Source organism: Caretta caretta, chromosome 1 (genome assembly GCF_965140235.1).
Source record: "Caretta caretta isolate rCarCar2 chromosome 1, rCarCar1.hap1, whole genome shotgun sequence".
NCBI classification, from domain to species: domain Eukaryota; kingdom Metazoa; phylum Chordata; order Testudines; family Cheloniidae; genus Caretta; species Caretta caretta.
In genome coordinates this window covers 51153383-51165627 of record NC_134206.1, presented here as the reverse complement: position 1 = coordinate 51165627, position 12245 = coordinate 51153383, and the positions used below count along the sequence as shown (strand labels likewise).

Genomic DNA, 12245 nt, shown 5'->3' with positions numbered 1-12245 from the left:
AGTAACACAGACACAGGTAACTAACCGCTTTCATGTTCTCTCCACAGGTACCGTTGCGGAGAGTGGACCAGATGATATGTCTGGGGCGAGAAAGCAGAAGGAGACTCCGCTGGTTGGAAGGCATGAGATGCGATGTCCTGAGGTTGGGGGTTCCACGACCACCACTCCCAAGAGGAGAAGGCGGGTGGTGGTGGTCGGGGACTCTCTCCTCCGGGGGACTGAGTCATCTATCTGCCGCCCTGACCGGGAAAACCGAGAAGTCTGCTGCTTGCCAGGGGCTAAGATTCGCGATGTGACGGAGAGACTGCCGAGACTCATCAAGCCCTCGGATCGCTACCCCTTCCTGCTTCTCCACATGGGCACCAATGATACTGCCAAGAATGACCTTGAGCGGATCACTGCGGACTACGTGGCCCTGGGAAGAAGGATAAAGGAGTTGGAGGCGCAAGTGGTGTTCTCGTCCATCCTCCCCGTGGAAGGAAAAGGCCTGGGTAGGGACCGTAGAATCGTGGAAGTCAACGAATGGCTACGCAGGTGGTGTCGGAGAGAAGGCTTTGGATTCTTTGACCATGGGATGGTGTTCCATGAAGGAGGAGTGCTGGGCAGAGACGGGCTCCATCTTACGAAGAGAGGGAAGAGCATCTTTGCCAGCAGGCTGGCTAACCTAGTGAGGAGGGCTTTAAACTAGGTTCACCGGGGGAAGGAGACCAAAGTCCTGAGGTAAGTGGGAAAGCGGGATACCGGGAGGAAGCACAGGCAGGAATGTCTGTGAGGGGAGGGCTCCTGCCTCATACTGGGAATGAGGGGCGATCAACAGGTTATCTCAAGTGCTTATATACAAATGCACAAAGCCTTGGAAACAAGCAGGGAGAACTGGAGGTCCTGGTGATGTCAAGGAGCTATGACGTGATTGGAATAACAGAGACTTGGTGGGATAACTCACATGACTGGAGTACTGTCATGGATGGTTATAAACTATTCAGGAAGGACAGGCAGGGCAGAAAAGGTGGGGGAGTAGCACTGTATGTAAGGGATCAGTATGACTGCTCAGAGCTCCGGTACGAAACTGTAGAAAAACCTGAGTGTCTCTGGATTAAGTTTAGAAGTGTGTGCAACAAGAGTGATGTAGTGGTGGGAGTCTGCTATAGCCCACCGGACCAGGGGGATGAGGTAGATGAGGCTTTCTTCTGGCAACTCATGGAAGCTACTAGATCGCATGCCCTGATTCTCATGGGTGACTAATTTTCCTGATATCTGCTGGGAGAGCAATACAGCAGTGCATAGACAATCCAGGAAGTTTTTGGAAAGCGTAGGGGACAATTTCCTGGCGCAAGTGCTAGAGGAGCCAACTAGGGGGGGGCGCTTTTCTTGACCTGCTGCTCACAAACCGGGTAGAATTAGTGGGGGAAGCAAAAGTGGATGGGAATCTGGGAGGCAGTGACCATGAGTTGGTTGAGTTCAGGATCCTGACGCAGGGAAGAAAGGTAAGCAGCAGGATACGGACCCTGGACTTCAGGAAAGCAGACTTCGACTCCCTCAGGGAATGGATGGCCAGGATCCCCTGGGGGACTAACTTGAAGGGGAAAAGAGTCCAGGAGAGCTGGCTGTATTTCAAGGAATCCCTGTTGAGGTTACAGGGACAAACCATCCCGATGAGTCGAAAGAATAGTAAATATGGCAGGCGACCAGCTTGGCTTAATAGTGAAATCCTAGCGGATCTTAAACATAAAAAAGAAGCTTACAAGAAGTGTAAGGTTGGACATATGACCAGGGAAGAGTATAAAAATATTGCTCGGGCATGTAGGAATGATATCAGGAGGGCCAAATCGCACCTGGAGCTGCAGCTAGCAAGAGATGTCAAGAGTAACAAGAAGAGTTTCTTCAGGTATGTTGGCAACAAGAAGAAAGCCAAGGAAAATGTGGGCCCCTTACTGAATGAGGGAGGCAACCTAGTGACAGAGGATGTGGAAAAAGCTAATGTACTCAATGCTTTTTTTGCCTCTGTCTTCACGAACAAGGTCAGCTCCCAGACTGCTGCGCTGGGCATCACAAAATGGGGAAGAGATGACCAGCCCTCTGTGGAGAAAGAGGTGGTTAGGGACTATTTAGAAAAGCTGGATGTGCACAAGTCCATGGGGCCGGACGAGTTGCATCCGAGAGTGCTGAAGGAATTGGCGGCTGTGATTGCAGAGCCATTGGCCATTATCTTTGAAAACTCGTGGCGAACCGGGGAAGTCCCGGATGACTGGAAAAAGGCTAATGTAGTGCCAATCTTTAAAAAAGGGAAGAAGGAGGATCCTGGGAACTACAGGCCAGTCAGCCTGTAGTTCAGTCCCTGGAAAAATCATGGAGCAGGTCCTCAAAGAATCAATCCTGAAGCACTTGCATGAGAGGAAGGTGATCAGGAACAGCCAGCATGGATTCACCAAGGGAAGGTCATGCCTGACTAATCTAATCGCCTTTTATGATGAGATTACTGGTTCTGTGGATGAAGGGAAAGCAGTGGATGTATTGTTTCTTGACTTTAGCAAAGCTTTTGACACGGTCTCCCACAGTATTCTTGTCAGCAAGTTAAGGAAGTATGGGCTGGATGAATGCACTATAAGGTGGGTAGAAAGCTGGCTAGATTGTCGGGCTCAACGGGTAGTGATCAATGGCTCCATGTCTAGTTGGCAGCCGGTATCAAGTGGAGTGCCCCAAGGGTCGGTCCTGGGGCCGGTTTTGTTCAATATCTTCATAAATGATCTGGAGGATGGTGTGGATTGCACTCAGCAAATTTGCGGATGATACTAAACTGGGAGGAGTGGTAGATACGCTGGAGGGGAGGGATAGGATACAGAGGGACCTAGACAAATTGGAGGATTGGGCCAAAAGAAATCTGATGAAGTTCAATAAGGATAAGTGCAGGGTCCTGCACTTAGGATGGAAGAATCCAATGCACCGCTACAGACTAGGGACCGAATGGCTAGGCAGCAGTTCTGCGGAAAAGGACCTAGGGGTGACAGTGGACGAGAAGCTGGATATGAGTCAGCAGTGTGCCCTTGTTGCCAAGAAGGCCAATGGCATTTTGGGATGTATAAGTAGGGGCATAGCGAGCAGATCGAGGGACGTGATCGTTCCCCTCTATTCGACATTGGTGAGGCCTCATCTGGAGTACTGTGTCCAGTTTTGGGCCCCACACTACAAGAAGGATGTGGATAAATTGGAGAGAGTCCAGCGAAGGGCAACAAAAATGATTAGGGGTCTAGAACACATGACTTATGAGGAGAGGCTGAGGGAGCTGGGATTGTTTAGCCTGCAGAAGAGAAGAATGAGGGGGGATTTGATAGCTGCTTTCAACTACCTGAAAGGGGGTTCCAAAGAGGATGGCTCTAGACTGTTCTCAATGGTAGCAGATGACAGAACGAGGAGTAATGGTCTCAAGTTGCAGTGGGGGAGGTTTAGATTGGATGTTAGGAAAAACTTTTTCACTAAGAGGGTGGTGAAACACTGGAATGCGTTACCTAGGGAGGTGGTAGAATCTCCTTCCTTAGAGGTTTTTAAGGTCAGGCTTGACAAAGCCCTGGCTGGGATGATTTAACTGGGAATTGGTCCTGCTTCGAGCAGGGGGTTGGACTAGATGACCTTCAGGGGTCCCTTCCAACCCTGATATTCTATGATTCTATGGGAGTACAAGGTACGGTCAGTGATGGGTTCCTGAGGTGCAGTTCTCCCACCCCAGCTTTTCTTAACCTATTTTGGCAATGCTTTTTTGCACCCAGGGAGAGATCAAACCAGGATTCAGATAATTGCACCGAAGTCTCCAAAGTTCAGAAGTTACCCCAACACAGTGCATAGCACCAGCTCTAGGCTGTATTGGGCCACCCATATCAAGAACCTTTTCCATTTGGCGGAGTTTTCCTCGTGGGAAGCTTCTTGCTCTGTGCTAAGATTTCCTCAGTGTGTGAGTGGCCATCCCTTTCCATGGCACTCAGACAGTCAGCATCCTGGCCATCAGTTTCAGCAACTTTGGGTCTGGATGGAATGCTTTATCTTGATTTTGTGACACAAGGTCTGGGTGGCCAGGGAGCCGGACCAGGGGTCGTGTGGACAACAGGCTGCTTCGCTAGCAGGGAGCTGTGAAAATAAATTTGTCATGGTCTCATCTGACCTTGGCAATGATCCTGGGGATGAGCAGAATCCAGGGGGAGGCGTAAAGGCGGCCCTGATTCCCCTACAAAAGGAAAATGTCTAGCACGGATCCTGTGGCTCCCGTCTCCTCTGGAATAGAAGCTTGGGCACTCAGCACTGTGCTTGCTGGCAAACAGGTCTATCATTTCTATTGATGGAATAGTGACTTGGTGATGGATTTCAGCAGTAACCACGCTGGTTCATGACAGACTGTCTGCTTAGGAAATCTATCAAGATGTTCTTGGCTCCCAGAAGGTGGAGAGCTATCTGGATTATGCCATGCAGTTAGCAACAGCTCCATAGTTTGATTGCCTCCTTGCAGAGGGAGAAAAAGATGGTATTCCCTTGCTTATATGGCATATTGCTGAGGTACTGTTTGTCTGCATCTACTCTACAGAATGTTATAAGATCAGAAAAAATGCCTTGTATGTGAGCCTGAAGACTCTGAGCTCCAAGACATATGTGCAGTTTCATGTCCTCTCGGATTCATGTTCCTGTATCTGCAGGGTGGTCCATATGGGGTCCCAAGACTCATCTGTGACTTATGCACTGGATGGCAATGGGGTCATAAATGACACTCCTTTTGAGCATTGTCTGGATGCAGCCACCAGGTCAGTACTGTGAGGGCAAAACACCAAATTAAAATTGTGCTCAATTGATGCTCTGTGGGGGAGTATACTTACCTGACCCAGAGTTGTAGGGAGCTTGGGCAAACTCTGGCAAACAGCATCACATATGTACATTGGACATATGCCCAAACAACATGAGGCAAGTATGTACTGTTGTCTCTGGATACACCATAGTGTACAGTTATGACTAAAGTGCAAGCTAACTGTCAGTGGTAAGACACCCTTACTGTTGTGGAATCTATCCTGGCCCCTAGGAACTGTGATAGGGTAAGTGACTATTTTTTTGTTTTTCATATAAACATATCATAAGGACATGAGAATGGCCATATTGGGTCAGACCAATGACCCATCTAGACCAGTATCCTATCTTTTGACAATGGCCAATGCCAGATCCTTCACAGGGAATAAACAAGACAGATAATTATCGAGTGATCAATACCCAGTCATTTGGCTTGGGGACTCCCAGAGCATGGGGAAACATTCTTGATCATTTTGACTAACAGCTATTGGTGGATCTATTCTCCATGAACTTACTTTATCCTGTTTTGAACCTAGTTATACTTTTGGCCTTCACAACATCACCTGGCAATGAGTTCTACAGGCTGATTGTGCATTGTGTAAAGAAGTAATTCCTTTTCTTTGTTTTAACCCTGCTGCCTATTAATTTCATGTGGTGACCCACAGTCCTTGTGTTATATGAAGGAGAAAACAACACTTCCTTATTCACTTTCTCCACAGCATTCATGATTTTATAGACCTTGTGCTTTTTCAGGGACTTTCTTGAGCAAATGCTGTAGTTTCAAGAAGCCCTTGAAATCCGCTATGATTTCAACAATTTCCATCCCACCATCAACCTCAGCCTGGACCAGTCCGCACAAGAGATCCACTTCCTGGACACTACGGTGCTAATAAGCGATGGTCACATAAACACCACCCTATACCGGAAACCTACTGACCGCTATGCCTACCTAAATGCCTCCAGCTTTCATCCAGACCACACCACACGATTCATTGTCTATAGCCAAGCTCTACGATACAACCGCATTTGCTCCAACCCCTCAGACAGAGACAAACACCTATAAGATCTCTATCAAGCATTGTTACAACTACAATACCCACCTGCTGAAGTGAAGAGAAAGATTGACAGAGCCAGAAGTTACCTACTACAGCACAGGCCCAACAAAGAAAATAACAGAACGCCACTAGCGGTCACCTTCAGCCCCCAACTAAAATCCCTCCAACGCATTATTAAGGATCTACAACCTATCCTAAAGGATGACCCAACACTCTCACAGATCTTGGGAGACAGGCCAATCCTTGCTTACAGACAGCCCCCCAACCTGAAGCAGATACTCACCAGCAACCACACACCACACAACAGAACCACTAACCCAGGAACCTATCCTTGCAACAAAGCCCGTTGCCAGCTGTGTCCACATATCTATTCAGGGGACACCATCACAGGACCTAATCACATCAGCCACACTATCAGAGGCTCGTTCACCTGCACATCTATCAATGTGATATATGCCACCATGTGCCAGCAATGCCTCTCTGCCATGTACATTGGCCAAACTGGACAGTCTCTACGTAAAGTAATAAATGGACACAAATCAGAAGTCAAGGATTAGAACATTCAAAAACCAGTCGGAGAACACTTCAATCTCTTTGGTCACTCGATTACAGACCTAGAAGTGGCAATACTTCAACAAAAAAAACTTCAAAAACAGACTCCAATGAGAGACTGCTGAATTGGAATTTGCAAACTGGATACAATTAACTTAGGCTTGAATAAAGACGGAGTGGATGGGTCATTACACAAAGTAAAACTATTTCCCCATGTTAATTCCCCCCGCCCCCGTTCCTCAGACTTTCTTGTCAACTGCTGGAAATAGCCCACCTTGATTATCACTATAAAAGTTTTTTTCTCCCCCGCTCTCCTGCTGGTAATAGCTCACCTTACCTGATCACTCTTGTTACAGTGTGTATGGTAACACCCACTGTTTCATGTTCTCTGTGTATATAAATCTCCCCACTGTATTTTCCACTGAACGCATCCAATGAAGTGAGCTGTAGCTCACTAAAGCTTATGCTCAAATAAATTTGTTAGTCTCTGAGTGCCACAAGTCCTCTTTTTCTTTTTGCGGATACAGATTAACACGGCTGCTACTCTGAAACATACCACAGAGTAGTAGTTCTGCAATTTCATATCTGAGTTCCTTCAGAAATCTTTGGTCAATACAATGTGGTCCTGGTGACTTATTACTGTTTAATTTATTTAATTTATTTCCAATACCTCCTGTATGGACTCCTCAAGTTTGGATAGTTCCTCAGGTTTGTCACCCAAAAAGAATGGCTCGGTGTGGGAATATCCCATCTTGGAGACTGATGCAAAGAATTCATTTAGCTTCTCTGCAATGGTCTTGTCTTCCTTGTACCCACAATTACCCAGTGGCCCCACTGATTGTTTGACAGGCTTCCTGCTTCTGATGTACTTACCAGAAGGCTAGGCTGGGTGAACAGAGAAAGGGCGCAACTAAGACTTGGAGTTTCCTGATGTGATCTCCCTTGATCAGCCAGTCATCTAGATATGGACACCCTCTTTTTTTAGGTGCATCACCACTACAGTGAGGCATCCCGTAAAGAATCTCAGTGCCATGGAGAGTTCAAAAGGTGCTCGTAATAGTGATGATTTAATTATTGTAGGACCCTCAGGTACTTTCTGTGGAGTCAAATACATCAAGACCTACAAACCAATCCCGAATCTGAAGTGAGGGGATAATGGAGGCAAGCATTATTACCATCCTGAATCTGAGGCAGCATATATTTTGTTCAGTATCCTCAAATCTAGGTTAGGATTAGCATGCCCTTTTCTCTTTGGAATAAGGAAAAATACTGAAAATAGAAGCCTCTTCCACAGCTACTACACAAAGCAACAAGGTCATTTCTTTTTACAACAGGCTCTCATGAGAATGGTCTCTAAAGAGGTATAGGGAATGGGAAAGGAATTGGATATCAGAGCCATGGATGAAGATATCCAGCATCCCTTTATCAGCTATAATCTCTGACCATGCCCAGTGGAAGGGGACAAGGCTGTGGGAAGGTGCTGGTATAGCCCTCTACCATCTAGTCAAACCTGTTGCCTCTGGGATGGGGCTAGGTGCATGATGGGGGAGAAGGATGGGTTACTCTTCGAGTAAAGGGATCACTTTCTGGGCAGGTATTCCAATTAGCAATTGTGGGAATAAGATGTTGTTCGAGGAGGCTGGTACCAGAAGGGTTTATGCTAAAGTGCTGAAGTTTAAATATCCAGAGATCTCAGCCTTACACTTCAACCCTTGAGAGAATGGAGTGCTTCTTCTATTAAGGAGCTGAATCGATCCATGCCTTTGAAGGACAGATTTTATGTTGTTTCCTGGATTTATTTCAGACCATTGCAGGAAGGATATGACCCTGGATCAAACAACCATATTGGAATCATCCACTGCTACTTGTAGCACTGTTTTGGCTACCATGTGCCCCTCCTTAAAAGCGTCTCTTGGTTCCTCCATATACTGCTGATGGAATGTAGAAAGGACGGGGGTCACTATTTCCCACATTAAAACTTTTACTTCATGAACAGGTCCTTGTACTTTATAATATGGAATTGAAAGGAGGCTAACAAGTAAGTCTTTGAATGAACAGGTCCATTTTCCTGGGGTCCTCATACTTTGCTGTTCCCTCGGTGGATTGGGTCTTTTCTTGGACAGCAGCAAAGTCAAGTGATCCCAGCATTGGATGTGCATAGAAATGTCAAACCCTTTGATGGAACTTGGTATCTCTTTTCCACTCAGTTTGAAGTTGATGGAAGTAATGGCAGGGTGTGCCACAGACCCCTCATTAATTGGAAAGGCAATGCTTGTGGACATAGAGGAGCTGAAGTTATTGAATGGCTTGTGTGTGTTCTCCTGGATTACCATCTAAATTTCCAAGGTTTCAGCTATCCCCCAGAGCAGTTCTTGGGAGGTCCAAAAATCATCAACAGCTGGCATTAGGGCCACAGTGACCACCTCGTCTGGGGAAGAATGTCATGACTGCAGCTTGGGAATTCAGACCTACGGATAGAGCAGTGGTGGTCAGAGGTCAGGAACAGTGCTGCAGGACACAGCTGGAGGTCAGGAACTAAGAGCTGGAACTAGGAGTCAGAGCCACGGGTCAGGATCAGGAGCTTAAGAGCAAACTGAGAGGCAGGTTCATCACTACAGCTGGCAGAGAGTCCACCTTGTTGCACTGACACTTCCTAGTACTCTTCTCAGGCTTAAATAGGGTGCCTGAATCAATCAGCAGACACAAGGGAGGCTGTCAGTTCAGCCTTCGGAAGCAGTATTTATGGGATTTAATTACACAGGGTCTATGTGCTAGTACATGCGGCCTCTACTATGGCTGCCAGCTAGTGAATAGAGGTGTCAGCCATCCCACACCTTGCAGACCTGGGTTCCAGTCCCATCCCTGCAGAACCTCAAAAAGAGGATTCCTTAGGTTGGGAAGGCACTTGGAGGGTCTCCCAAGCCACCTCTGCTCCCTCAAAGGGAGAATTCTCTAATTCCAGAGAAGGTGCCCTGCTTATCAATGCAGGCACTGAACAGGACTTCCTACTTTTTTTCCAAGACATGCAGTGGGGCTCCACTCTGGGACCTTCAGGAAGGTTGATCCCAATAAAGCCAGTACAGCCATGGTACTATATAATCTTGGTATTGGCCAGATTTTGGATGGCCCATTTACTGCGTGTCATGCATCAGAGCCTGGCACAGGTTGCTTCCAGAATACCCTTTAGATACAATTTCTGTCTCCGGAGGGAAAGGAGGAGTAACCTGGAGTCTGCACAAAGTTCATGTCCAAAACAGCCCAGCTGCAGAGCCTGCTTCAACAGCTCAGATACGCGCACCCCCTCCTTCCCAGAGCCCAGCTGTGGGGGGCACCCCTAGCCCAGATACCTGCGCCTCCTCCCCCCAGCCACAGGTCTATCCCTAGTCCAGACACCACCCTGGTACCCCTCAGAGCCCAGGGACCCACAGGAAGAAACGGCCTGATGCTTGTTTCCACGGTTGTGTAGAGTTTCCTGCACGCTGTCATCTCCTTCCCTCAGAGCGTGCGGGGAATTGCAGCTGCCAGGAACCCTCTAGCTCCTCCTCCCCCTCCCCCAGCAGTGTCTTCTGTGTGTGAGCTGGGCTCTGCCAGATCCAGCAGCCCCTGGTGGCAGCAATCAGCACTGCAGCCCATTTCTGTGGGGAAAAGGAAATTCTGCGTACACAACATTAATTTCTGCCAAACTCTGCATTGCGCAGTAACACAGAATTCCCCCAGGAGTAAGAGGGTGTCTTGGGGTCTGTGCCAAAGTGGTCAGTGCTGCAGTCATCAGTGCTGAAGTTGTCAGGTACTGGTGTTCTGTACAAATAGACTAAGTGAAAAAAGTATGCCTATGTTATTCATGAAAAAGTTAATGTAACTATACAAACTTAATGTACTGTACTTAGCTGTTAATCACAAAGGGGTAATACTGAATGCTGAGCTTTTAACACAGGAAGAATATGGAATATTTTTTAAAGAAGGTGAGCTACGTTCTCTCATTTTAAATTTTTAAATAACTGTATAATAGCCAGTGAGTACATATTTGCTTTACACGATACACTAAAATACACTTTGATTAAAATTTGGTGAGTCAGAGAAGTATGAGAGAAACAAATAGAATTCTACAATTCAAGGACTGTTGTTATAGGAATTATCTTCTGCCTTTACTGTAAGTATTCCTCTGAGACATAAATCCAACACTACAGACCAAAAGGAATGATTTTTTTTAAAAAATAATTAAAATAATTATTAAAGCATTTGTTAACTTTAACACAATGCCTTGAAAGGACTGGATGAATGGAATAGCTAATATGGACTGAAGCAATTCAAATACAAAAAAATTATGAGATCCATATAAGTATTTCTATATTTTTTTCAAATTGTGATCAGTTAAGCAGTTTTTAAAACTGTAAAGAAAATCGAAAATTTAGAAATTCTTGCATTCCTTTTCAGTGTTTCATAAGCTATTTGAAGCATGACACTATCATTTTTTTTTAATTTAAACTGAAAATTAGGTATACTTACACTTCTAAGGTTTCTTATAAAACTTTCAACATATTCATTAGCAGACAGGCTTTAAAGGCTTCAACATGCTAGTGCTACTAATTTGCATCCAATTATCTCTCATTACTTGCTTTGGAAAGGCTGAGGTTTATTAGCTCCTTGATGCCAATGGAAATACAATGCCTGATAGCACATACTGTAGCACTCTACAAATACTGAAGTACTGTTAAGTATCCTGTAGCTTTGAACTCTACATTGCTAAGAAATCTACAGACTGAAAGCAACTGCGTATTATCTGAGCTTGACTGGCATATTCTGAAAACCCCATGACAGCATCTGCAATTTGAAGCAGATTGAAAAAAAGTTAGGTACATTATGAAGAATAGGTCAACAACAAGTTGTCAGGTGAGTATGAGGTGGATTTTCTGAAGGGGAAAAAAACCCTTGATATCAAATTTAAAGCCCTGAATTAATTTGACACATTTTCAGACCGTAGTTTAGGCCTTATAGACACTATGATTTTTTGAATCTAGCACCCCCAGTGAATGGTGTTCCACTAATAGCAACACTGGAATCTGTAATGTAGACAAAGATCAGTTTGAGGTTTGATTGGTTGGTTGGTTTTACCACACAGTCATCTCACCAGGCTCAGAACAGAGGAAGATGATCTATGGCAATAATTCCTGAACCTAGCATACTCTGCAGCCTTTGCCCCTCTGGTACTACCAAGGTTCTACATCCTAAGAAACCTGACTGAGACACGTAAGAGGCACTCTATGGGTGCATCAAAGTTTCCAAACTGTAAAGTTACTGAAGTTACCACTTGCTCTTATGTTGGAAGCAAGACAACAGTGGGAATCCACTGAGGTGGGTATCTATAGAAAAGCTATTTCTATACTTAATCACCAGTTACCAGAGGTAGTTTTCGTAATTTAATATAATATAGACTGCTCATTCACTTTAATGGAAAATGTAAGCACACAAAAGTCATTTGCGGTTTTTTATAATTTTATCATAGAAAGAAAGTTAAGCATCATGTAGCGGAATGAGCATAAGGCTGGGAACAAGGAAATCCTGAGGTGTAATCCCAGCTCTGGTAGTGACTCCTTTTGATATCCTCTGCCTCCTCACTTCTCAAGTGGGGATATCTCTCTATGAGATGCTCTATCACTGCATTTGTATGATTATTCATAAACATAAGAAATAGAAAAAACTTATTAAGCCAACAGCTCCCTGACAATTTATGGTTATTCCAAACTATTCACATTCTTCCTTAATTTGTGTATTCTCAAACTGTGATACTATTATAGCACAGAAAATAAATAATAAATTTCC

At 45.4% G+C, this 12245-nt stretch overlaps 1 protein-coding gene across 5 annotated transcripts in view; it reads right to left on the bottom strand.

The window, feature by feature from the left end:
- NBEA (neurobeachin) overlaps positions 1-12245 on the bottom strand; it is an 858254-nt gene that overhangs the window by 556956 nt on the left and 289053 nt on the right. The window lies entirely within an intron of this gene.